Raw genomic sequence first — 27844 nt, forward strand, 5'->3', positions numbered from 1 at the left:
GCTCTTGCCCTGTTAAGGTCTGTTCTACACTCAGCAGCCAAGATCCTTTTAGAACATGATTCTGGTCCTTACTCCTCTGCTCAGAACAGTGCTGTGGTTCCCTACATAACCTGTAGGAAAACAAAAGTCCTTACGATGGCTTGCAAGGCCCTTTCCATTCACCCATGTCTCTGACCTGATCTTCCAGCTGTTCCTTGGAAATTTTTGGCATTGCAGCCACTCTTTTTGTCTTCCTCAGATACACCAGGCATGTTCCCTCCGCAGGGTCTTTTGCACTTCCTCTTTCCTCTATTTGGTCTCTTTTGCCTTCAGATAAAGTACAGCATACTGTTTCTGTTCATCTTTGCCTTCTCTGACCACAGTACCTAAAAGAGTAACTCTTATTCCTCATGTGCTCCCACCTGCCCCTTAGAATGTAAGCTCCAGGAATGAAGAGATATTTTAAAAATTTATTTATTTTTGCCTGCGTTGGGTCTTCGTTGCTGTGCGCCAGCTTTCTCTAGTTGCGGTGAGCAGGGGCTACTCCTCGTTGCAGTGCGCTGGCTTCTCATCGAGGTGGCTTCTCTCGTTGTGGAGCACAGGCTCTAGGTGTGCGGGCTTCAGTAGTTGTGGCACGCAGGCTCAGTAGGTGTGGCTCGCGGGCTTGGTTGTTCCAAGGCATGTGGGGTCCTCCCGGACCAGGGATGAAACCCGTATCTCCTGAGTTGGTAGGTGGATTCTTAACCACTGGGCCACCAGGGAAGTCCCTGAGGAGATTTTTAATTGCTGAATCTCTGTTGCCTAGAATAGTGCCTGGCAATGTAGTAGGTACTTAATAAATTTTTTGTTGAAGTAAGTGGACAGTTAAAATGGAAATTGTGTAGAAGGGAAAAAGATATATTGTCGGTAGTGCTGTGGTGTCCTTGCTAAAATACTGGTATCTGACGAAAGGCAGGTCAGGAGAAGGAGGCTGAAAAGCATGCCTTTATCACAGTCCCGATGACTCAAGCAGGACAAGTTTGGGGGTGCATAAAAATTGGTGGCAGGCGACTTAGGGCTTCAGGTGTCTCCTTGCTGTCATAGAATAGCTAAGGGCCAGAGCCTCAGATTTGCTTCTCCACCCATTGCAACAATGAAAAATTGAAGATTTGTTGCAATGAGAAAATTCTTGCCAGTGTCGGAGAAGAGGTTAATTAATAGGGAAGAAACATGATGGGGTAGAAAGAGGAAGATTGTGTGTGTGTGTTTGTTAACTGGCTAGAATTTTAAAGGTGGATGTATTGGAATAGTTCTTTAATCAGTGCATTGTAGAGTAAGCGGTTCCCAGTTTTGTAGCAGTCATCGGGAGTTCCCTCAAGCTGACCGATGCCATGAGCCCCTGTGCCTCTGCAGTTAGAAACAGGGAAGGTTTCGGCTGATGAAACCTAGGATGAATTCCCAGAATGACTTGCAAGAATATATGCAGAAGTATTGTGAAAGAAAGAGTTTTTGTAAGTGCTGTATTTTTGCTGTTTATCAACTAAGCGAATATATACCAACATTGTCATTAATTTGCCGAATGGTCTGACTGAATAGTAATTTAATCTGGATAAGTCTTAGTTTTAAGAGTAGGTTTTTGTTGCCTCTTTGTAATGTTAATTACCTGATAACCTTTGGTATAGGTCAAGAGTTTATTACTTGTGTATTCAGTTTATTCAGTGGACACATATCAGTGTTAGGTATATAGAGTTTGCAGCCTTGTGAGGTAAGTAGACATATTAACAGACATAATGATATGCGTGTAAGGAGAACCATGTCTAGGGTAAGAGAAGCAATACCTAACCCAGCCTGGGTGAGCCAGGGACAGCTTGCTGGGGAAGGAGACCCTCGTAAGAATGAGTAGGAGTTTGCTGAGAGGGGAGTTGAGGGCTCCCCACTACTGAGAGACTATAGCTTAAGGAAATGCATTCTTTTCTCTCCTGGCTAAATAGGCAAGGATTCAGCTATGTGCAAACCACAGGTTTCAGAGAAAGCTAAGGTGGGTATCCTTGATTGAGTCAATGAATAACTGAAAAAAGAGAAGATTAATGTCAAGACTGCGTCTTCAGATTATTTAATTCTTAGGTGCCTTCCTACTCTACAGTATTATGAATGAACGAAAAAACTTTAATTTAGGAGTGAGGATATTAATTACATACTGAGCTTGCTGATCTGGGAACTTCGTTTTCCTGTTTGTTTGGGATAATACTACATTGCCTTGCTATATGGCCATGTTAGTAGTATTTGGATCTGGGAATATTTAAACAACTGGATCTGAAGGGTTTTTTTTGTGCTTTGAGGGATGAGTGTGGGGAGTTACTTTAACTTGAAATGTATTTGTTAAACTTAGTTCAGCATACTTGAAAGTTTTTTGTTTCAGGCATCTAATTCTTCTGAAGTTATTCTCCAGGTTGAATTATGGAGTTGCACATTAAACTTGTATAATGCAAACCATAGCACCTGAAATATTGCCAGTGAAAGTATCAGGTTACAAGAGGAAGGTTTTAGCTTTCCATACTTTCCAACCTTACTATAGGAGGTTGGATGGATGAAAATGAGTATGAGAGGCCCTCAGGCCAGTATACTTTGGGAGAGAATCCTGTGTCCACTTGGAGTTAAGTTGAGGGCTAGAGGAGGGTTTCTGCTTATAGATTACAAGCATCTGTATTTCAAGATGCAATCTGCAAGGTTTGGGTAGCTATTTTATCACTGCTTATTTCTTCTCATTCCAGAGTTGTATCCTGACTTTGTAAATTGGAGAAGCCAGCGCGGCACTGCCAGTATTCTTTGAGGTAGTGTCTGTTTGGGGTCTGGTGCAAGTCGAATCATTGTTCAAATAAGGTAAATGCATGGTGGTAAAAGGAACTAATAATAACTTCATTGGCTTATAAAGCCAGTCTTATGTTGTTTATCCAGAAGATTCCTTAATAGAAGTTCTGGGTTCTTATTAAACAATATTTATCATTCAGTTTAAAAAACTGAAATAGGCTGATAAAGTAGCCTTGCTCTCGTCTCTGATTCCATCCCAAGTTGTAGAATCAGCAGTACTTTCTTATTTTAACTAACTTTTGAGTTTTTAAATAACACATGTTTATTCACTTGGACATACTGAAAAAGATAAGCCATAAACTTGACACATATATAGTCACTGTTAATAGTTTGGTGAACAGTCCCTTGTCATGCATATGTTACTCTGATATGTGTGTATATAATCAAAATTGGAGTTGTGCTCTTTTGTCACTTGGTTCTTGTTAACAAGAAAAGTTTTCTCTGTTTGCATTTTTAAATGACTCATGGCATTTCATCATTGGATGTGCCATATAATTTATCTAGCTAGTTCCTTTTTGGTAAACATTTAGGCTTTTCTCTCATTTTTCTGTGTGTGAGGTAACTGTGTGATGGACATGAATAAATTTATGCATACAGTTGATTTCCCCCCATAGTACAGTTTCTTCTCTTAAATTAAAAAAAACATTTTATATATTTATTTAAACCTTTTTTGTTTTACTTTTTATTAATACATGTACAGAAACCCTGTACGTAGTCATGTCAGACCATCAGCTCCACAGGGCTTTTTTTTTTTTTTTTGTGGTACGTGGGCCTCTCACTGTTGTGGCCTCTCCTGTTCCGGAGCACAGGCTCCGGACACACAGACTCAGCGGCCATGGCTCACGGGCCCAGTCGCTCCGCGGCATGTGGGATCTTCCCAGACCGGGGCACGAACCCGTGTCCCCTGCATCGGCAGGCGGACTCTCAACCACTGTGCCACCAGGTAAGCCCTCCACAGGGCTTTTTATGAAAAACAGGCCCTCCCGCCCCTTTTTCAGTCCCTAGAAGCAATCATTTCCAACTCTTTACTGTTTCTTTTGGTATTACCTCTAAAATAATAAGCTTATTTTGCTACTTATGGATTTTCCAGTTTTGGGTATTATCTATTAACTTTCTACTTTGGATAGTGGTACAATTCTCTGACCACCTCACATGTCCACATTTATTGTCACTCTGGTTGTAATTGAATTTTGGTTAGAGCAGTATTCACTTAACAATATTAAGGTTATGTATAGCTTGTTCACAGACAGATGTCATATGCTATGGTTAATTTTCTTTTTTCTGTACAACTTTTTGTTTTCTCTATTGTTAATAATTATCTTTTTCTGGTCTGTTTTGTTTAGTTTCTGTGTTCTTATCAGTAATTTCTTTCTAAACTCTACCCAGAAGTGTGAATTCTTCCTCAATACTTTAAGCATTTTGGTTATATTATAAATTTTATCTTAGAGATACTTTCTTTTTTTAAAAATATATTTATTTATTTATTTGGTTGCACCTGGTCTTGTGGCAGGCGGGCTCCTTAGTTGGGGCTTGAGGGCTCCTTTTAGTTGTGGCTCACCAGCTCCTTAGCTGTGGCATGCGAACAGTTAGTTGCGGCATGCATGTGGGATCTAGTTCCCCTGCCCGGGGTTGAACCCAGGCCCCTTGCATTGGGAGCGCAGAGTCCTAACCACTGCACCACCAGGGAAGTCCCCTTAGAGATATTTTCTAATCTGCTTCATTCTGAACATGTGCTCTAGGCAGCTGGGATGTTGTTATCACAACATCATCATCCTGATGATTTTTCCTACCTTTTTTTGGTTTTGTTTATGGTAAGAAGAAGGAATCTAACATTTTGTATTAAATCATTAATCAGTTGTCCCAACTATTCACTAATACTCAGTGTTTTTATTATTGTTGCCTTATTTCATCTTTAAATACTTAGTGATAACAAGCGTTTCTTCTCTCTCCAGGCTCAGCAAGCAAAATATAATTGATATTTCCATACTTCTTATTTTTCACCCTGTGGAACTATGACAGTTCTTCAAGAGACTTAAGTATTGGAAACTAGAAAACAAAGACTAGAAGGATATGAACATAGGAAGCCAGTTGCATAATTTAAAAAATAAGTGTACTGGATTTTCCCCTCTAAGATCCTTTGTCCTTTAAAGCTGCTTTTTAATTTTTTTGATTAATTCAGTCAGTAGACACTTGAGTACTTGTTACTGTGCCTGTTCTCTGTTGCTAGGGATAACCGGCAATGAGCAAGACAAACAGGACCCCCATTCTTGGGGAGCTTACATTCTAGTTTGGGAAGGCAGATACGATAGTTTCAGATTTCCTAAGTGTAGGAAAGAAATACGACTACAAGATAACAGTGAGGTGTCATTAGGTAGAATGCCAAGGAATACCTTTTCGAGTTAGGTGACAAGCTGAGATCTGAAGGATGAGAAAGGAGCCAACCATGCTTTAGACTGCAGAAGGGTGTTCATGTAGCGAGAACTGCAAGTATAAAGGTGCTGAGACTATAAATGCTTGTAAGTGTTCAAGGAACAGAAAGAAGGCCTTTGTGACTCCGGTAGAGTGATTGATTCGGGAGAGAGTGGTTTGAGATGATGTTGGAGAAGTAGGCAGGAGTCAGATCATTTAGAATCTTGAAATTATGGCAAGCTGGAGCTTTCATATATAAATCTGATGAATTCAATTTTGTTCCTTTAAAAAAAAACAACAAATACAAGATGTTACAGAAAAGAATTAGACCTATTTGTCTATGTAGTTAATATGCTGTTCCTTATGAGCCAGAGAGGGGAGTTGCACTGATCATATGTATCTGAACTGAGGTCTGGTTCAGTGTCTGGATCTATCTGTGCTTGGGGTAGTTGAGTGGTCTCTAAATTTAGATAGCTTTGAATAGTGCCTTAATGAATTCGTTTTAGATTTAGAAGCAACAGGTTGGGTTCTTGATTTCTTTTGTAGACTCAGGTGACTGGTAAGGTCCAGAATGATAGCAGATCTTGAAATTATTTTTGGTTTCTTATGTAAAGTTGTGTGTGTATTTAAGACATCTCTTTTTTTTCCCCCTCAACTTATCTGGTAAAGTGTAGATACAAATGGAAAGACATCAGGTGGTTATCTCAACAGGAAAGTCTTAGTGGATGAAGACTAGAAACTGCAAAAATAAATGATGAATTTAAAAGTGACTAATATTGGATAAGGTTCAAAACTTGAGCATTTGAAAAGACATAATCATTGTTGTCCTTTAGGACAGTGTCATCCAAGAGAAGTCCAGTGTGAGCCACATTTAATTTCAAATTTCCTAGCATCCACGTTAAGAAAATAAATAAAAAGAAGCAGGTGAAATTAATTTTAATGATATATTTAATGTAATTTAATATATCCAACATTCTCATTTCAACATGTAATTAATATAAAAAATCCTTAATGAAGTATTTTACATTCTGAGTTTTGTACTAAGTCTTTGAAATCCTGTATTTTATACCTACAGCTCATCCCAGTTCAGGCCAGCCACATTTCAGGTGCACGGTAGCTACATGTATATGGGACACTGCAGCTCTTAGGGTTCATACTTCTGAAGGAATGGATAAATTGATGTGATCTAGTTATTGAAAGTTATTGAAAACCCTGCCATGTTGTGAACATCATTCAAAGCAGTGATAGTTTAACATATAAGGAAATAAATTTAAAAACATACATTTTTCCCTCTTCTAAACCTCTGTGTGATAGACTTGTTTGGGGAAGCTGATTTTATCCCCAAAAGGGTAACGTCTGTAAAGGATGTCAAACAACTTACCTCCTAAGAGAGTTGTAAACAGACTTTATGTAGAACAAGCTTTATGTACAACTCCGTGTAAGCAGTGGCTTTCTGTGTATTGATGGTGGGATGAAGAGAGAACACAGTCCTAGTCCTTGGAGTCTGTAAAGAATGTCCGTAAACCAGTGGATCGGAACTCCTATCCTGGTTTCCTGAATAAGAATCTTGATAGATGGACTTTTTAAAAAGCTCTGTAGGTGATTGCAATATATACCACTGGTTCAGCCCAAGGTCTTAGTAATAATAACTTAATTAAAAAAATAGTTGTGTCATGATTGGCTGTTAAACTTAGTTTTTTTTTTTTTTGGTGGCCTCTCCCGTTGCGGAGCACAGGCTCTGGACGCGCAGGCTCAGCGGCCATGGCTCACGGGCCCAGCCGCTCCGCGGCATGTGGGATCTTCCCGGACCGGAGCACGAACCCGCGTCCCCTGCATCAGCAGGCGGACTCTCAACCACTGCGCCACCAAGGAAGCCCTAAACTTAGTTTTTAAAAAGGTTTATCATAATGAGGGCTGGAAGGAGACCATAGGTGATTAGTTAACAGAGCCTGTAGTATCTTTATTAAGTCAGGAAATCTGAGAGTTCCTCTAAAAAATGGGAAGGATATATTCCCCAATGGTAACACATTTAAAACAGTAACTAAAATTGTCATCAGCCTACCCTAGGGATATAGGAGAGGAGGAGCTTCTGGGGTGAATCGAAGATTTTTTAAGTTGCTGTCTGTGCTGTTCATTCTATTTCTCTAATGATGAAAGGTTAATTGCATAGATGATCCTGAGCCTAATAGACACCCATTGAGCAAATTCTCAGGAGAAGATACCATAAGTTGCCTACATTGGGAATATTAGATGAGTAAGTTCTAAATGAAAGGCCCCTCAGTTTGCTGTTGATTTTTCCCTGCTACCATCCAGCAGCAAAGGGATTTATTCTACAAAGGTCAGGACCCTAGAATTTGACCTTTTTTTGCTTCTCTGCACCTTTTCAGTGCAACATATGCCAGTTTAGCTAATAAAGTTATAAAACACATTATTGTTCTGTGTAGGAAGATATCTGATTGTTTACTAATAGCAGGAAAATAGAATCAGTGGTGAAGTCTGTTTGCTCTCAGAGAAGTTCCTAAATATCTCCCTCTCACCACTCTAGAGTTGTAGCTAAACATAGCTTAAGGTGTGAAGTCACATGTTGAATGGCAGGCAGTTTACATACACTTTTTAATTCCTGTGGCGGTCTTGTGAGGTGTAGGTCATGTTTGGAAGATTGAGAGAGTAAGTATCTTGTCCAGCTAATGGGTGGAGGAGCCAAGATTTGAACCCAGTTATTTTTTTGGTGCCAAAGCCACTACTCACTGCAGAACCTAGCCCAGTATTATAAAGTGACTCTCTTAAGGTTCTCTTCATTTGGGACAGGGCATTTCAGATTGATAATTTGCTTCGGCATATTCCCTCACTTACACCCGCCTTTATATGCCCATCTTGAAATAACATTGTGTTATGGAAAACACTAAATGAAACCTGGATTCTAGTCCTAGCTGTTTGCTTACTGTGTATTGGGATTATGGATTCTCTTTCCGCTGAGCAGGGATTTCCCAATTATCTATCTGCTTTGGTCTTCTCATAATTGTGAGATGTGGGCACCATTACCCCTGTCTTTTTTTTTTTTTTTTTTAATGAACGTTTTGTTTGAGAATAAGATTTACAGAAAATTGCAAGGATTGTACAGAATTCCTGTATTAGTTTGCTAGGGCTGCCATAACAAAGTATCACAAACTGGGCGGCTTAAGCAATAGCAATATATCGTCCCACAGATCTGAAGGCTAGAAGTACAAAAATCAAGAGGTTGGCAGGGGCTTCCCTGGTGGCACAGTGGTTAAGAATCTGCCTGCCAATGCAGGGGACACGGGTTCGAGCCCTGGTCCGGGAAGATCCCACATGCCGGGGAGCAACTAAGTCCCTGTGCCACAACTGCCGAGCCTGTGCTCTAGAGCTTGCGAGCCACAACTACTGAGCCCATGTGCCACAACTACTGAAGCCCGTGCGCCTAGAGCCCGTGCTCCGCAGCAAGAGAAGCCACTGCAGTGAGAAGCCTGCGCACTGCAACTAAGAGTAGCCCCTGCTCGCCACAACTAGAGAAAGCCCGCGCACAGCAATGAAGACCCAATGCAGCCAAAAAAAAAAATTATATTAAAAAAAAAAAAAAAAGAGGTTGGCAGGATTGGATTGGCTCCTTCTGAGACCTGTGAGGGAAGGGTCTCTTCCAAGTTCTCTCTCGTCGGCTTGTATTAGATGGCTGTCTTCTCCCTATTTCTCTTCATATCGTCTTCTCGCCACATATCTCTGTGTCCAGATTTCCCCTTTTATAGGGATACCATTCATATCTGTAAAGACCCTGTCTCCAAATGAGGTCACGTTCTGAGGTGCTTGGTATTAGGACTTCAATATATACATTTTAGGGTTAGGGAGACAGAGTTTAACCTGTAACAGTCCCTATATTCCCTATGCCCAATTTCTTCTATTATTAACATCTTACATTAGAATGGTACATTTGTCACAATTAATGAACCAGTATTGATACACTATTATTAACTAAAGTGTAAGCCCTATTTTTAACACATAAGAAAACTTCAATTTGGGGAGGGGATATGACTTGGAAAAGATTTCAAAACTAGTGACTTCCGGGGCTTCCCTGGTGGCGCAGTGGTTGAGAATCTGCCTGCTAATGCAGGGGACACGGGTTCGAGCCCTGGTTTGGGAAGATCCCACATGCCGCGGAGCAACTGGGCACGTGAGCCACAACTACTGAGCCTGCACGTCTGGAGTCTGTGCTCCGCAACAAGAGAGGCTGCGATAGTGAGAGGCCCGCGCACTGTGATGAAGAGTGGCCCCCACTTGCCACAACTAGAGAAAGCCCTCACACAGAAACAGACCCAACACAGCAAAAATAAAAAAATAAAAAAAAATAAAAAAACTAGTGACTTCCTTTCTGACTTTAGTACAAGCAAAAGAAAACTTCCCAAGTCACATTATGAGCCTGAAAAGATATTTTCTACCTATAATTACAACAGGATTTTCTTGTTTTCTGCATCCAGCAGAGTACTTAGCGTGGAGTAAGCGTTCAATAAAATCTGATAGAATGAACAGAAACATGCTCTCGGTACTTGTTGGGCCATGGTATTTTTTGGGAGAGTATACTCACAATAATTTTACCAAAGTAAAGTACAGAGATTGTGAAACCTGCTTTAATGAGAAAGCAAAACTATTTAAAAAATTGTGAAATGATTGTGTATTTACCTTTCCAGTAGCCAGCGCTTGGTGTGAAGTCCTATTTATGTTTATGAAGCCCAGTCTACTAAGCTGAAACTTTGTTTGTTTGGCTGCACCAGGGTTGTGGCACACAGGATCTTTTTTTTTTTTTTTTTTTTTTTTTTTTGCGGTACGCGGGCCTCTCACTGTTGTGGCCTCTCCCGCTGCAGAGCACAGGCTCCAGACGCGCAGGCTCAGCGGCCATGGCTCACAGGCCCAGCTACTCCGCGCCGTGTGGGATCTTCCCGGACTGGGGCACGAACCCGTGTCCCCTGCATCGGCAGGCGGACTCTCAACCACTGTGCCACCAGGGAAGCCCAGGATCTTTTTTTTTTTTTAGTTGCGGCATGTGGGATCTAGTTCCCTGACTAGGGATTGAACCCAGGCCCCCTGCATTGGGAGTACGGAGTCTTAGCCACTGGACAACCAGGGAAGTCCCCTGAAACTTTAGAAGTTAAGTTGTATGTTCCGTATTAACCACCTTTAACAAATGAATAAACTGAAATCTACAAAGACTGTTAATTCCTGAAAGTCCCCCAGAATGCCTTTCTTATTCCAAGTCACTTCCTTTTGCTGTTAGATAAACCATATATTTAAAACACAGTGCAGGCAGATGAAGTTGAGTTTACCACTTTCTAGGAGGCATACTTAATTAATAATAGAAGAAATTGGTGTGTAAAATTGCTTGCATATATTTTCTTTTACTAGCTTTTTTCAGACTGGTGGCTTGAGACCTAAGTTTATTACTTGTGTGTATTTTTCAGAATTTTCCAGCATTGATTGATTAAATTATGTTGCTTTCTGTGACTTGCATAATATCCCAGCTATCTTAAGATTTTCATATGTTTTTATTTCTGATTGGGGGAGAAACAGCAGTTGATGGAAAGAATGAATAAAGGGGTTTCCCAGCAAAGTTTTGTCGTTTTGATCTTAAATTATTCAATCTTTTCTCTGGTGTTTTTTAAAATAAACAAAACACAAAGAGAAACATTTATGAAACTCTTATTCCTTTGTGGAAATCAGGCCTGAAATAATTAGTGGCGTGCTGTATTCTGTGCCATATGGAAAATAGCTATCTCACTGAATTTTTCCTGCTTTTCCAAGTTACTGAGAAGTAGCGGTCCTGTTCCTTTAAAAAATGAAAGATGGAAGGGGTGGAGTTTGCCATGTCTTTGGAACAGAGAAACTAATTCTGTCTCTGAAGAGCAGGAAGGAAATGTGACCTCTTGCTGGCTGTGTGATGGAAAGCAGCTAGCGGCAGTGTCCCTCTGCCTGACGGAGTCTGTTGCAGAGCCCTGACTCGCTCTGGAAACTCCTCTTTCCCAAGAGGTTGGTGTTGCCTGAATTTGGTGTCGGTGAATTGCCCCCATGCAAGTGATAGTTTAAGTACAGTCAGAAGGTAAGTAATCAAGTCCCTGGTCAGCTATTTTCAGGCAGATGCACTGGTTTTTATAAAGTGGTAGAATATGTTATGAAACTTAAATTATTTCTTCTACAGTAAATTTCAGAGTTGATAGGATGGAAGTGGAGGGATGATTCTTTTTTAAAAGCAAAAAAATTTTTTTTTTAATAAATTTATTTTTGGCTGTGTCTGCTGTGCACAGGCATTCTTTAGGTGTGGCGAGCAGGGGCTACTCTTCATTGTGGTGTGCAGCCTTCTCATTGCTGTGGCTTCTCTTGTTGTGGAGCACGGGCTCTAGGCACGCGGGCTTCAGCATTTGTGGCACGCAGGCTCAGTAGTTGTGGTTCGCGAGCTGTAGAGCACAGGCTCAGTAGTTGTGGTGCACAGACTTAGTTGGTCTGCGGCATGTGGGATCTTCCCCAGACCAGGGCTCGAACCCGTGTCCCCTGCATTGGCAGGCAGATGGTTAACCACTGCGCCACCAGGGAAGCCCTAAAAGCAAAAAGTTTAACCCTCACCACTTAATTCCATTTTTAGGACATGGCTGAAGTAAGGATGAGGAATCTTCTTCTGTTTGTGTAAACATTTTAAGTTTTTTTTGCCGTTGGTAGAGCTGTTCCAAATCCTCATTTTATTGATGAAAAATAGGCACAGAGAGGTTAAAAACACCTGCTTCAAATAAGGGGTTTTGTGTTTATTAGGAGCATAAATTTAGTTTTGGTAAATTTCTCTCATTTAAGGTGCCCATTATTTATTTACTTATTTTTAGCTTTTCATTGCTCACCAGTGGCAATGAAGAAGATCACTTCTGCCCTGATCGGAGGTCCTGATAGGAGAGGGAAGAAAGCAGTTTAACAGCCAAACAGGAGGCTAGAATAACATGTTATTTATTAGTTGATGACTGGTGCTTGGGCTCTAAAGGAGGGAAGTCAAGAAGACTCTCTCTGAGGTAGGATGGGCGCCCTGCTGGTTAGAAAGGAGCCCACAGTCCCCACGCTCACCTACAGAATACTGGTATCTGGTGGCTTTTGGAAAAGAACTCTGTCAGAACAGGTCTGTTTTGCATTTGGGAGCCCAAAGCATCCAACGTAAGTAGCAATACTGTTAGAAAGGAATTACTTATTTTCCTCAAGTTTGAAATGATGGCAAAGAGTCCTCATTTTTTTTCCTGTTTTTGCTGTGCAGTTTATTACGAATTTTCTAAGAGACAAATAACACAGTGCTCCTGTTTGCTGTCCAGAGAAATCAGGGCTGGCAAAGGAAGGACAGAGATTGACTTTTGGAGGACTTGGAATTGAACCTTTGTGGATAAGAGCTGGCTTATCCAGCTGGCCAGTACTTCCCACACTGGCAGTATTCTTGACCTAGGGGGAGAAAGCTCTTTTATTATTATAAATTATCCATGTGTATTTTTATGTGAGGCTTGCCATCCCTTAATTGATGTACATTTAAACTATTGGGTTGGCCAAAAAGTTCGTTCGGTTTTAAGTACACTTCATTTTCACCACCAACTTTATCGAACAGTTTATTCATTAACTGAACGAACTTTCTGGCCAACCCAATAAATGCTTCAGAGCTTACCCTCAGGGAAACTTCTTAATACTCACTTAGAAAAATTATCTGTGTGTCAATGGATAACTAACATGAGTTAGTTTTTTTTACATAGTGAAAACAGTACATAGAGTTGGGCCTTTTGTTGCTGTAGTTACTTGACACAAGAACCGAAGGCCAGATACTGTTTCTCTGAGGGTGTGGGCTTTATTGGCTTCCCTTCACTCTCCAGTTTCTGAACACAGGGGTCCCTGTGTGCTGAATTGTTTCTGTGAAGTTTTTGGAGCTGGTTCCTCTGAATTCTTTCCAGCCTGACAACAACCAATAGGAAGAACAATTGAGAATTTGTTTTGTAAACAAGTCCATTATTAGCATAAGTTAACTAAAATATATGCTGTCATTAATAAAAAGGTTATTTACAGGGAAGTTGATAGTAAGGCTAGGATAAAAGCACACTGGTAAAAAAATTACAATGTCAAATAATCCCCCAAATGCCAAATAAACAGTTGAAGTGAGCTCACAATTTTTACAGTGGCTTTTGGACTTCACAGAATTAGAAGCTTTAGCATTTTTTGGCTTGCTAACCCCAAAATATAGTTTACGAATGTGTATTTTCTCCCCTCTCATAATAATTTCTCAGTTGTTATGAAGTAGTCACACTTCTAAAAACAAGTTGCTGAAACAACCCACAGTGGGAATGGTATTTTGGACTACTCATGTTCTGTAATTAGGAGGTAGTTTAAGGTTGCACTTTGGAATTTACTTTAAATGTGTTTGAACTGAAATCAGTAATTGTTATTTGCTGATAAATGATTCTCCTTTTAGACTTATTTGCAGAGCACACATGGAGAAGCATGTAGAGGTGAGCCTTTTGGGTCCCCTCATTGCATGTCTGGATTAAAAAAAAATTTTTTTTCACTGCTCGTCTTGCGGCATCTCAGTCCCCTGACCAGGGATTGAACCCAGTCCTCTGCAGTAAAAGCGCCAAATCCTCACTGCTAGACCACCAGGGAACTCCCGCAGGCCTGGATTTTTTAATGGAAGGATTCTCTAATATTTTTTTATGGAAAAGGTATGGGTAAATAGCTGCAGAGACTGGCTACATCCACCCAGACTTATTAGGATTTTGACCATGAATTGAGCCCACCTGCAAAGAGTTGATAATTTTTTAAGCTGGATGACGGATGTACTTGGGTTCCTTACACTGTTCTTTTCTACTTTTGTGTATGTTTGAATCAATGCCTCCATAATAAAAACACTAAAAAAAAAAAAAAAAAAAAAGAGCCCAGCTGGCTATAAGGCTGGCCTTTCTTAACCTTCTTTAAAGTCATAAAAGAGGGAAAAAATTCCATTGTAATGAAGTTTTCCTGAAATGGACTTTGAATAAAGTACAGTTTTATTTATTTAGGGTCTTGTGGAAATTACTAGTCTAGATCTTTAAGATATCTCAGAAGAAAGTAGGTAGATGTTTGATTCCACATTAAAAGAATTAACACCATTAACGCTATGAATGTCAACAACTTTGTAAAAGACTTAGGGGGAAGTCACCTGTAAAAACTAAAAACATTTATATGTAAAGTAAGAAGCACATGCTCTTGTCCTGTCTGCCCCACTTCATGTCTTTCCCTTCTCTTGCCCCCTTTCTCTTCATGTCTTCCTTTCTGCTCCACAGAGGTAACCATTACTAATAGTTTGCTGCATGTGCTTATGTAGATATATCTTTTTTTTTTTTTTTTTTTTTGCAGTACATGGGTCTCTCACTGTTGTGGCCTCTCCCGTCGCGGAGCACAGGCTCTGGACGCGCAGGCTCAGCGGCCATGGCTCACGGGCCCAGCCTCTCCGTGGCATGTGGGATCTTCCCGGACTGGGGCACGAACGCGTGTCCCCTGCATCGGCAGGTGGACTCTCAACCACTGCGCCACCAGGGGAGCCCAGATATGTCTTATATGTACATCTGTACCTTCATATTACTCATTTTAAAAACAAGTTCTACCAAATTACATAGAATACAATGTTTAAAGTTTAAGAAGTTTAGTACTAGACTCCAGAATAGCTATGATTTTATAACACAGGCAAGGGCAAACCTTTTATTATATCCTTAAGTTGTTTAAGCAATAAAATTGCCATTCTCCCCAAAGGACCTTCCCTCTCCTTTTACGAGGGTGCTAAGCGCACATGTGGGTATTTGCCTTTGTGAATTTTAAGACGTCAGAAATTAGTGTTATATTTATGGATTTATTTAATAGTTTAAGAGAGCTGCTTAATAGAGTAACTGTCAGGAAGGGGTCTCTGATTTGATTTCTTCAGGGATGTTGGGGGGCGGGGGTGAAGTCTTGGAAAAGTGTTTCCCTAGAGATACCTACAGCTGCTCTTGATTCTGTTTCCCTTTCCCTCCCTCTTTTGCTCAGGAGAGGATAATCTCCAGAGGAAAGCATAAAATAGTAAACGTGTTTAATATTTCACCCGAGTTCTGCTTTCCTGCCCCTAACTATCCAGAGGCACACAGAGCACACAGTCAGGCCCCCTCCTTTGCCTACAGCCCTTTATGATGGTGAATTTCTTTCTTGGCTGATGTTTGGATCTGTCTCTTCTTTATTTCAGTCATTTTGTTCACCAAGAATTTTCTGCTTCTTGCCTTTAGTGACTGTTGAGAGCAGGGCTGTCTTGACTGGACTTGCTGGCGGTGGAGTTTCACTCTAACCTGGCACTGCTAAATGAAGTGTGTCTCCCTAACATTGAGATCAGTTTGACCTCTCTGCCTTTGAGGAAAATGTACAAGGAATACGAATGAGCTCAACTTTTAGTTTAGCTGTAGTGATTAGGACTGTGATACATACTTAGTTTTATTCTTGGATTGTATTGTTAATATTTGGTGAACTGATCTTTTATTATTCCTGCTTGTGTGATGAAGAGAAAGTGCCTGTTCATTAGCACATACCAAGTGTCCACTCTGTGGCTAAGCACTGTGCATAAAATGGAGAACAACAAATCAGACGTGATCTCTTACCAGGTAATTTAGTGGCTTTCTGGGTTTGGTATCCTGAATTGTTACATTTATTTGGTTAGCACTCTTGTGTTACCTAACAGTTACCAAATATAGTGCCATCTGATCTGGAAAAGTATGCTGTCCTCTTGGCAGAGCAGAGACAACAGTCCTGGGGCCTGGGCAAGGGACAGGGAGTACAGGCCTACATGGGGTCAGTCCTCAGAGACTCTTCCTCTTCTATTAAGGTTATGTTAGAGATCCATAAACAGGGAAAAGACTAATTTTAAGACCTATTTTAAAAACAGGTGTTAAGTGGTAACTGTTGAAAATCAAATAATGTAATACAGTAGAATAAAGGACCAAAGCTACTTGATCATCTCAATAAATACAGTAAAAAAAAATCCAACATATTTTCATAATAAAAATATTAAACCAACTAGGAATAGAAGGGAACTTCCTCAATCTGATATTAGACATCTGTGAAAAACCTACAGGTATCATTGTACTTAAAGGTGGAAGGAAGACTGAATGTTTTCATCCTAAGTTCAGGGACAAGAGAAGAATGTCCACTTTTGTCATTTCTATTCAACATTGTACCAGATGTTCTAGCCAGGGCAGTTAGGCAAGAAAATGAAATAAAAGCCATCTAACTTGGCAAGGAAGAAGTAAAACTATCTCTTTTGCAGGTGATATGATCTTATGTAGAAAATCTTAAGGAATCCACTGAAAACTATTAGAACTATTAAATGAATTCAGTAATGTTACAGGATACAAGATGAATATACAAGAATGAATTGTATTTCTCTGGGACTTGCTCGTGGTGCAGTGGTTAAGAATCTGCCTGCCAATGCAGGGGACACGGGCTCAATCCCTGGTCCGGGAAGATTCCCACATGCTGTGGAGCAACTAAGCCCGTGCGCCACAACTACTGAGCCCATGTGCCACAACTACTGAAGCTTGTGTGCCCTGGAGCCTGCGTGCCACAACTACTGAACCCAAGTGCTACACCTACTGAAGCCTGCGTGCCTAGGGCCCATGCTTCGCAATAAGAGAAGCTCCCGCTTGCCGCAACTAGAGAAGCCTGCGTGCAGCAACAGAGACCCGACACAGCCAAAAATAAATAAAATTATTTTAAAAAAAGAATGAATTGTATTTCTATACACCAGCAGTGAGCAATCAAAATGACATAGAAAAACAGTTCATTTCCAGTAGCATCAAAAAGAGCAAAATACTTAGGAATGAATTTAACAAAATGAGCACAAAATTTGTACTCTGAAAACTACAAAACACTGTGGAAAGACGTCGCATGTTCATGAGTTGGAAGACTTAATGTTGTTAAGATGGCAGTTCTCTCCAAATTGATCTACAGATTCAAGACAATTTTTGTCAAAATCCCAGCTGGCTTTTTTGTAGAAATTGATGTGCTGAATCTAAAATTCTTATGAGGGACTTCCCTGGTGGCACAGTGGTTAATAAGAGTCCTCCTGCCAATGCAGGGGACATGGGTTCCAGCCCTGGTCCAGGAAGATCCCACATGCCGCGGAGCAACTAAGCTTGTGTACCACAACTACTGAGCCTGCACTCTAGAGCCCGCAAGCCACAATTACTGAGCCCTTGTGCCACAACTACTGAAGCCCACGCGCCTAGAGCCCATGCTGCACAACAAGAGAAGCCACCACAGTGAGAAGCCCGCACACCGCAACAAAGAGTAGCCCCTGCTCGCCGCAACTAGAGAAAGTCTGCGTGCAGCAACGAAGACCCAGTGCAACCATAAATAAATACATTAATTAATTAAAAAAATAAAATTCATATGAAAATGTAGGGGACTCAGCCAAAATTGTCTTTGAGCAGGAGGAAGTTGAAAAACCTACACTTTCTGATTTCAGAATGTACTACAAGGCTACAGTAATCAAACTGGTTTTGGCATAAGCATAGACATACAGATCAATGGAATAAAATTGAGAATTCAGAAATAAACCCTCACATTTATGATCATTCATTCATTCATTCATTTATTTATTTATTTATTTATTTATTTTTTACCAAGATGCCAAGACATTTCAGTAGGATAAGACTAGTCTTTTCAACAAATGGTACTAGGACATCTGGATATCCACATGCAAAAGAATGGAGTTGGACCCTTACCTCGCACTATAACATAAAATATAAGTCAAAATGGATCATGGACCTAAATGCAAGAACTAAAACTATAAAATTCTTAGAAGAAAACCTAGGAATAAATCTTTGTGACCTTGAGCAAACCCTTCTTAGATATGACACCAAAAGCACAAGGAACAAAAGAATAAGATAAATCAGACTTTATAAAAAAACTAACAAAATCCCTTTTCTTTAAAGGTCAGAGTCAAGAAAATGGAAGAACAACCTACAAAGTGGGAGAAACTTCTTGCAAAGTATATGTCTAATAAGGAATCTATCCATAATTTAGAAAGCCTTACGACTCAATAATAAAAAGACAAATAATTCAACTTACAAATGGACAAAGGATCTGAATTGATATTTCTCTTAAGATACACAAATAGTCAATAAACATATGAAAAGATTGTCAACACGGTTAGTCATTAGGGAATTACAAATCAAAACCATAATGAGGGACTTCCCTGGTGGTCCAGTGGTTAAGACCCTGCGCTCCCAGTGCAGGGGGCCCAGGTTTCATCCCTGGTCAGGGGGCTAGATCCTGCCTGCTGCAACTAACAGCCCTCGTGCCGCAACTAAGACCTGGCGCAGCCAAATAAATAAATACTAAACAAAAAAACCATAGGGCTTCCCTGGTGGTGCAGTGGTTGAGAGTCCGCCTGCCGATGCAGGGGACACGGGTTCGTACCCCGGTCCGGGAAGATCCCACATGCTGCGGAGTGGCTGGGCCCGTGAGCCATGGCTGCTGAGCCTGCGCTCCGCAACGGGAGAGGCCACAACGGTGAGAGGCCCACGTACCACACAAAAAAACCAAAAACAAAACCATAATGAGATACCACTTCACACCCACTAGGATGGCTATAATAAAAAAGACAGTAATAAAGTGTTGGAGATGTAGAGAAATTGGAACCCTCATACACTGCTGGTGGGAAAGTAAAATGGTGTAGCTGCTTTGGAATATAGTCTGGCAGTACCCCACAAAGTTAAGCATAGAATTACCACGTGACTAAGCAATACCACTCCTAGGTATGTACCCAAGAGAAATAAGAATAAATAAAGTAAATAAATATTTTTTTAAAAAAGAAGAAGGTGGTTGGATCTACTGTTATTATTTAAAAGAAAACAAAAGAACTTCCCAGCCGAGCTGTAACAGTTTTCAAAGAAACATTCAGCCTTGCGTTGTCCTGATGGAAGATTATGCGTTTTCTGTTGACTAATTCTGGATGCTGTTTGTTGAGTGCTGCTTTCAGTCCGTCTAATTGGGAGCAGTACTTGTTGGAATTAATCATTTAGTTTTCTGGGACTTCCCTGGCGGTCCAGTGGTTAAGACTCCACCCTTCCAATGCAAGGGGCACAGGTTCAGTTCCTGGTCAAGGAACTAAGATCCCACATGCCATGAGGTGCAGCCAAAAAAACCTATTTATTTATTTATTTTATTTAAAAATTTTTGGCTGCATCGGGTCTTTGTTGCGGTGCATGGACTTCTCTCTAGTTCTGGTGCGGGCTCAAGTAGTTGTGGCACGTGGGCTCAGTTGCCCCACGGCATGTGGGATCTTAGATCACTGACCAGGGATTGAACCCATGTACCCTGCATTGGAAGGCAGATTCTTTACCACTGGACCACCAGGGAAGTCCTCAAAAAAGTGTTTTAAAAAAAAGTCGTTTGGTGTTCCAGAAGGAGCTCATAATAGAGGATTCCCTTCCAATCCCACCATATACACCACATCACCTTCTTTGGATGAAGACTGGCCTTTGGTGTGGTTCATTTTGCTTGCCCCACTATCTCTTCCATTCCACATTATTGTACAGTATCCACTTTTCATCGCCCGTCATAATTTGTTTTAAAAATGGAATGTTTTCGTTATGTTTAAGTAGAGAATTGCATGAGGAAATATGGTTAAGAAGGTTTTTTTCACTTACGTGGAACCCAAACATCAAAGCAATTAACGTAACCAAGCTGGTGCAAATGATTTTCAGCACTTGATTTGGATATTTTGAGTATGTCAGCTGTCTCCCTCATGGTATAACATTGATTGTTCTCAGTTAATGTCTCAATTTGATTGCTATCAACTTCAACTGGTCTACCCAACTGTGGAGCATTGTCCAGCAGGAAATCTCCAGCACAAAACTTCACAAACCACTTTTGACATGTTCGATTAGTCACAGCACCCTTTCCATACACTGTGCAGATCTTTTTTGCATTTCAGTTACGTTTTTACCTTTCTTGAAATAATAAAGCATAAGATGCTGAAAACATTGCTTTTTTTCTTCCATCTTCAATATTAAAATGGCTACACAAAAGTTCACCAGTTTTGATAATTTTTTTTTTAATGCACAGATATGACAGCTGTCACATACAATCTAACAGGATTGTCTTGAATGAAGTTAAAGACAACTACATGCTACTAGAGCCATCTTTCGGAAAAAACCGAATGAACTTTTTCGCTAACCCAATAAAAGGATCTTTGATGAATGTATTCTAAAATACAGAGCAAGAGAAGCTAGACATTCTTAAATAGTAAGTCCATCAAATCAGGGTAGCTGAGTTGTCCTTGAAGAAATGATGAGTCCTGGTTTTTCAGGATAGTCCCAATTTATTGATAAAGTCCTTTTCCCCATTGTCAACCCAAATATCCTGGAAACCTTAAATTGCTAGATAGAAATGTCACACCCCCACCCCTAGCCTGTCTCAGCCAGAGCAGGGCAATAATCTTCTATTGGACTATACACTGTTTGTTAACTTTTAGATTTGAACTCTCTGGTCCCCCTACTTCTAGGTGGATATTTTTTCTTTAAATAATTGTTACGGGGAATTCTCTGGCGGTCCAGTGGTTAGGACTCCATGCTTTCACTGCCGAGGGCCCGGATTCAGTCCCTGGTCAGGGAACTAAGGTCCCACGAGCTGTGAGGTACGGCTTAAATAAATAAATATATGTATGTATGTATGTTATAGTCATTAAGTCATAGTCTTTTTTTTCCTCTGAACTACAAGAAGATGCAAATTCCCATGCTTCATTTTCCCCGTCAGTATTCATTCATTACTAAAATTTGTGTTTATAAAATCATGTCATAGATGTTACACATTTCAGTGTGTCAGTGTATCTTACAGAATTCTACGTCTTAAATTAGGGACTTGACTAAAAGGATTCTAAGTCTTATGGTGAGATTTTTGCATTTCTTTTTGGAAGGCTATTTCTTGGGAAGATTTCCATAGTTAATTGTTCTTATCCATTGTTTTGACTATTAGTTTTTTTTTCCATTTTTTTAAAATTAATTTTTATTGGAGTATAGTTGCTTTACACTGTTGTGTTTCTGCTGTGCAGCAAACTGAATCGGTTATACATATAGCCACTCTTTTTTAGGTTTCCTTCCCATTTAGGTCACCATTTAGTTAACTTTTAGAGGGTGGTGTTTAGTGATCCTGTCCTGAAATTCTCTAGGCTTAGATCTTATTTGGGTCCTGTAACCCAAATTAAACAGATTAAAATAACTGTTGTTCCTTTGTAACACTCCTTCTTCCTTGAATTAGTCATGAGTCCTTGGAGTAAGAATTAGTGATGAAAGTTTCATGATGTTATTAATATATTCTAATAATATAAGAAAATAAGATAGAGGCAACTCTTATATACACTACCGAATGTAAAATAGTTAGCTAGTGGGAAGCAGCAGCATAGCACCGGGAGATCAGCTCAGTGCTTTGCGATGACCTAGTGGGGTGGGATAGGGAGGGTCAGAGGGAGGCTCGGGGGAGGGGATATGGGGATATATGTATGCATGTGGCTGATTCACTTTGGTGTACAACAGAAACTAACACAGTATCGTGAAGCAATTATACTACAATAAAGATCTATTTTTTTTAAAAAAAGAGGCAACTCTGTCTGCTTCATTGCTGCAGGGAAACAGGTGGTGCTGGAGAAAGAGGTTGGTGCTAAAAAGAATACCTAGTACTTTGGTTTTTAAATTGGTTGTAATGTGGATATTGAAGTGAGAGTTAAAACCATGAGAAATGCTGTGATTATGCTCTTTAAGGTGCATAAGATTCTTGAGGAAATTGAATATCCTATGAGATAGTAAGTTTCATATTAATGGAAATGAGAAAAGGAAAAAAAAGTGGTTTGCTCAGCAAAACCCTGTACAAATATTAAGTTACAGCAGTGGAGTCATTCAAAACAGTTAGGTGTAGATATCCAGAGATGAGACTGTTCACCATACGCAATAGTTCCCTGGCCCAGCTCAATTCCTGTGTCCTTTCATGGGTTCAGAGAGCTTTAAAGGACTTAGTTTTGAATTGGTTTTACGTATTAGGAAGGCTGTGGGTGTGTTATGTTGTTGTTTTGTTTTCAGGTTATAGTATGTTTGCCTTAAAGTTTTATTTGCTTTATTAGTAGTAAGTCCTCTTTCTATGAAAGAAAATAAACAGTAACATCTTAACGGAAGATCCGAACGAACTTTTTGGCCAACTCAGTAGCTTGACCATTTAGGGCTGCCAAGGTTGGAGCCCCAGGGCAGCCCATTGAGAAGCTGTATTTGGCACTACTTAGTTTTAGGAACTCAGTCTCCTGCCAAATGTAACCTATCCACAGTGTTCCAAACATGGGGCAAACAGTATTAAATTTAACTACCGAAGTGTTCCTTCTGGTGAATTCAGCAAGACACCTACCATGTGCCAAACACAATGCTGGCATAGTCACTAGGGACACTAAGAAGAAACTTAACAATCTGGAGTGAGAAGGGGAGAGGAGTAATTGAATTCTTTCTTATCTTTGAGAATCTTTGATTTAGAGAAGCTTGCTTTGGCCCTCGCTGCCAATATTATTCTTGTTGCTTGGAGTTGAAAAATAAGATCTGTATTTTTAATGACATAAAAGCCATGTAATTATATACCTTAAGGCCTTTGTTTTGTTTTACGTTAAAATGTATCTGCTCTTCCAAGGACCAGTGGCTTGGTGGAGAAGGCTTGGGCTTTAAAAAGAGTGGTCGGTCTGGAAATTACCCTCTCACATGGCTCTGCAGGTTAAAGATGAACCCTTCCTCCAAGTGACAGAATTATATCTGAAACCATTTCAGAAGGCTGTTTGAAATTCTACACTTGGGTTTTAAATAAAAAGGGTGGAGGGTAGAACAACAGTGGTATAAATACAAGACGGAGGAGGAGGATATCTTGCAGCTGAAGAAGGGTTTATGAGAAAGGATTTGAGGGCCTAGTGACTCATCTCACTCTGAATCAACATGTGGTGTGGCTGCTAGAAAGAGAAATCTTAGGATGCATTAGTAGTGTCTAAATAGTTTTATAATAGGCCAAATTTGGTGAATTACATTTAGTTCTGAGTATCCCAGTGAAGGAGGACAAACTGGAATTGATTCAGTGGCAAACAGGGTGATAATGTGGATATGAAACCATGTCATCTGAAGGATGTTGGAAAGTTGAGGGTATTTGGATCATACCAGCCCTTAACTAGGAGTTTAGGGACTGGATCCTATATTTCTGCCTGCTAACATGCTGAGTACTACTTGTTCAATAGGTGGATTCTTTTATATTGCTGGTGTAGGAACATGGCTATTTTATTCTGAATGAAACAGCATGTCCAGGAAGAGTGGGCATTGCTGAAGAAACAAAACTTCCTTTGGGGGAAATTTTAATTTGAACAGAAACCAAACTTCTTAAAGAAAAACCGGAACGAACTTTTTGGCCAACCCAATACTTGTAACATGTAAAACGTGCTAAGTTGATTTTCAAGGTGATATTTGTCTGTCATATTTTCCATACTATTTTTAGAGCATGGACATGGAAGAAATGTTAGAAATGGGAAAAGCTATGTGTAAACACAATGAAGTTTTAAAGGTCTTCAAAGTAGAACTGCGAGTTGTTTTGAATGAATTTTGGTAATTTAATCAGATAGCCTTAGTTATGGTTGTCCCTACCTTACACTAAAATGTTTGTATAAAATGTTTATATACATGAAATCTATTTATGTATATCAGGAGAAGAGACTTCTCAGTCTTCTGGACCTTTTCCTTTTTTGTGTGACTTGCTCTTTCATAGTCTTCAGGTGACTGCTTAAATGCCACCTCTGGACCATCCTGTCTAAATAACTCACTACCACACTTAATAAATTTGCCAACATTATGCGTTCTTTGCCTTCTTCCTAGTACTTACCAGAATTTGAAATTACATTTTTGCTTGCTTGCTTGGTTATGATCTATCTGTAACTCTAGATTATAAGTTCCATGGAGGCAAAGACCAAGTCTACTTTAATTTACCATTGTTTGTCCACTCTCTAGAGTTCTCTTGAATGAGTTAAGATACTCATTGATTTATTTCCAGCTCTGGTTTTGTATCATCCAAAGTTATTCCTCTTAACTCTCAGGGAGTAGTGATGTTTTAAAATTAGTTTCAGTTCACATTAAAGAAGTTCTAGGAGTGAGGGTGGTGTCACAGTATTGTGACTCTTGAGTACATTTGTCAATTCTAGTAAATTTAATATAGGTAGAAGTGTTAAATTTGTCTCTATCTGTATTTTTTTTTTTTTTTTTTTGCGGTATGCGGCCCTCTCCCGTTGCGGAGCTCTTGACGTGCAGGCTCAGCAGCCATGGCTCACGGGCCTAGCCACTTTGCGGCATGTGGGATCTTCCCGGACCGGGGCACGAACCCGTGTCCCCTGCATTGGCAGGCGGACTCTCAATCACTGCGCCACCAGGGAAGCCCACTAGCTGTATTTTTAAAAAATACTTTGCCTTCTTTCTATTTGTTCACTTGGTTGTGTCGGGTCTTTTTTTTTTTTAATTTTTTTTTAATTAGTTTCTGCTTTATAACAAAGTGAATCAGTCATGTTCCCACATCCCTTCCCTCATGCATCTCCCTCCCTCCCACCCTCCCCATCCCACCCCTCCAGGCGGTCACAAAGCACCGAGCTGATCTCCCTGTGCTCTGCGGCTGCTTCCCACTATCTATCTACCTTACGTTTGGTAGTGTATATATGTCCATGCCTCTCTTTCGCTTTGTCACAGCTTACCCTTCCCCCTCCCCATATCCTCAAGTCCATTCTCTAGTAGGTCTGTGTCTTTATTCCGTGTGTCGGGTCTTAGTTGCTACAAGTGGGCTCCTTAGTTGTGGCACGTGTTCTCCTTAGTTGTGGCACATGTGCTCCTTAGTTGTGGCTTGCAGACTCCTTAGTTGTGGCATGCGAACTCTTAGTTGCAGCATGCATGTGGGATCTAGTTCCCTGACCAGGGATTGAACCCGGGCTTCCTGCATTGGGAGTGTGGAGTCTTAGCCACTGGACCACCAGGGAAGTCTCTCTATCTGTATTTAGATGACGACTTTTTCTTCCTCTTCATGAAATTAGGTTCTTAATTTTCCAGTGACTTGGAGTTGAAATGAGTATTTCCTTTTCTACTGACTTGTTCCCCCTTCTCCTTTTTTCTTTTTCTTTTTTTCCCTTTTTCCTGCCGGGCAGCGCAGGCTTGCAGGATCTTAGTTTCCCGACCAGAGATTGAACTTGTGCCCCCCGGGAGTGAAAGTGAGGACTCCTAACCACTGGACCACCAGGGAATTCCCTCCCCTTTTCTTTTTTTTTTTTTTTTTTTTTTTTTTGCGGTATGCGGGCCTCTCACTGTTGTGGCCTCTCCCGTTGCGGAGCACAGGCTCCGGATGCGCAGGCCCAGCGGCCATGGCTCACGGGCCCAGCCGCTCCGCGGCATATGGGATCCTCCCAGACCGGGGCACGAACCCGTATCCCCTGCATCGGCAGGCGGACTCTCAACCACTGCGCCACCAGGGAGGCCCCCCTTTTCTTTTAAAGTCTGATATTGTCCACCCATTGTGTAACTGATCTAAAAGGGTATTTATTTCTAGCCTAAGCTAAATTGAAGACTGGACAGAGAAGTTGGTAGGAAAAGATACCCCTAGACTTGTAACAGAAAAAAGCCATTTAGCAAGAATGAACCTAGAGAATCCCCAAATATGCTGAAGGCCAACCAGAAAAACAGTGTATTTTCAGTATTCAGTTTCTGTAAATTACTTATTTACACCTCCACCTCATATCTCTAAATAACTTATTCCTCTACCCTGGCTTTGTATAAGGACGCTACTTCCAAAAATTGGTTTCAAACTGAAACATCTTTGACCTTGCTAAAGCATGTAACAGTTTGATCCTTTTGGCAGGATCTAGACTGTAGGTCTTTGGTATCCTCATTTAGCAATCTCTTACTCATCACTGTTTGTCTCTGGCTTCCTAGCACTTTCTCAGTCTTCTAAATTTATGTCTCTGAGATTATGGTTATTTCCCTTATGAGCTGGAGCTATAGCAGCTTCTCGGACTTCTTTGCCTTTCCAAAAGTTCTTAAAATTCAAATCTAAAACTTGAATATAGTAATTATAAACAGATACCACCTTTCAGTTGGTCTCTGTCTTGCCTTCTTTACCAGATCCTAAACTCAGTAAGAGTGGAGACTTGAATCATTTATTCATCCCACAAGTCTCTGCATGCCTTCTGTGTGCCAGACACTGCTCTGCCGAGGCTGTATAATGGTAGTTAAGAGCACTGGTTTAGAGCCAGGTCACCTGGGTTCAAATCCCAGCCCTGCCACTTAAAGCAGAGTGCCCTTGGGCAAGTTAGTTACCTTCTTTATGTCTCAGTATGGGCATCTGTAAAAAGTGATGTAATAATACCCTCCTTGAGGTTAAGTTAAAAATACTGTTTAAGTGTTTGCTGTTCTGGGCATTGAGGATACAGCAGTAAATAAGAAAGATGAGATTTCTGCTGGTGGGAGCTTACATCCTACTTGGGTAGAGGAGGAAAAACAAAGTAAACAAGTACAAAGTAAACAAGTTTCAAGTACTAGATTTAGTGCTGGGAAGAAGAAAACAAGGTACTGGACTAGACCTTAGAGAATGACTGGGTGGCTGCTTTTGATTGGGTGGCCAGGGCAAACCTCTGGGGAGATAGCTTTTGAGTTGGCATCTGAATAGCAAGAAAATCTGAGAGATAGGGGAGGGTGAAATGTTCATTGATTATTGTTTTCTATTGTTTTCCCTTCACAAGCCAGGCGCAACATTACATAAAAGACTCTTTTGTTAGGCAGTGAGGCAGCGAGGTGTGATAGGATAAGTCCTGGAGTTCTGGTCTGGTTTGGGTATTAACTAGCTTTCTGATCTTTGAAAAAAAAAGAAAAAACAGTTTTGCTTTTTTCATGGGAAAATGACCCTGAAAGAAGGTTGACTCTTGAAGCTAGTGATGGGCTAGAAGAAAGTAGAGGTTCTTCTCCTTATAAATTACTTTAGTCCTATGTTTATGGATTAATATCCTGTATTTTGGGACTTCTCTGGTGGCGCAGTGGTTAACAATCTGCCTGCCAATGCAGGGGACGTGGGTTCGAGCCCTGGTCCAGGAAGATCCCACGTGCTGCAGAGCTGCTAAGCCCGTGCGCCACAACTACTGAGCCTGCGCTCTAGAGCCCGCGAGCCACAAGTACTGAAGCACGCGCGCCTAGAGCCCGTGCTCCGCAACAAGAGAAGCCACCGCAATGAGAAGCCCGCGCACTGCAACAAAGAGTAGCCCCTGCTCGCCACAACTAGAGAAAGCCAGTGCGCAGCAACGAAGACGCAACGCAGCCAAAAAAAAAAATTCTATATTTTACAGGATGTAGTACATCCTGTTGTGGTGTTACAATATTTGAGGATATTCTGTCACACTGTTTTTTTTGAGCACAAACAGATTTTAATTCTTTGCTAAGATAAATAATATACATAGGTACTTGGTAATACTGAAGAAGATAAAAAAGAAGATAAAAATTAGAAAAATACAAAATGGAAA

At 40.6% G+C, this 27844-nt stretch overlaps 1 protein-coding gene across 3 annotated transcripts in view; it reads left to right on the forward strand.

Annotated features, from left to right (window-relative positions):
• Positions 1-27844, forward strand: part of THRAP3 (thyroid hormone receptor associated protein 3) — a 74973-nt gene that overhangs the window by 25813 nt on the left and 21316 nt on the right. For 2 of the 3 annotated variants that reach the window (XM_060089496.1, XM_060089497.1), the window contains exon 2: positions 2730-2838. The gene's annotated coding sequence lies outside the window, so the exon portion shown is untranslated. The remainder of the gene's footprint in view (positions 1-2729; positions 2839-27844) is intronic. The other variant, XM_060089498.1, reaches the window with a different exon arrangement.

The sequence above is a fragment of the Mesoplodon densirostris genome, chromosome 2 (assembly GCF_025265405.1).
Source record: "Mesoplodon densirostris isolate mMesDen1 chromosome 2, mMesDen1 primary haplotype, whole genome shotgun sequence".
In the NCBI taxonomy this organism is placed as follows: Eukaryota; Metazoa; Chordata; class Mammalia; order Artiodactyla; family Ziphiidae; genus Mesoplodon; species Mesoplodon densirostris.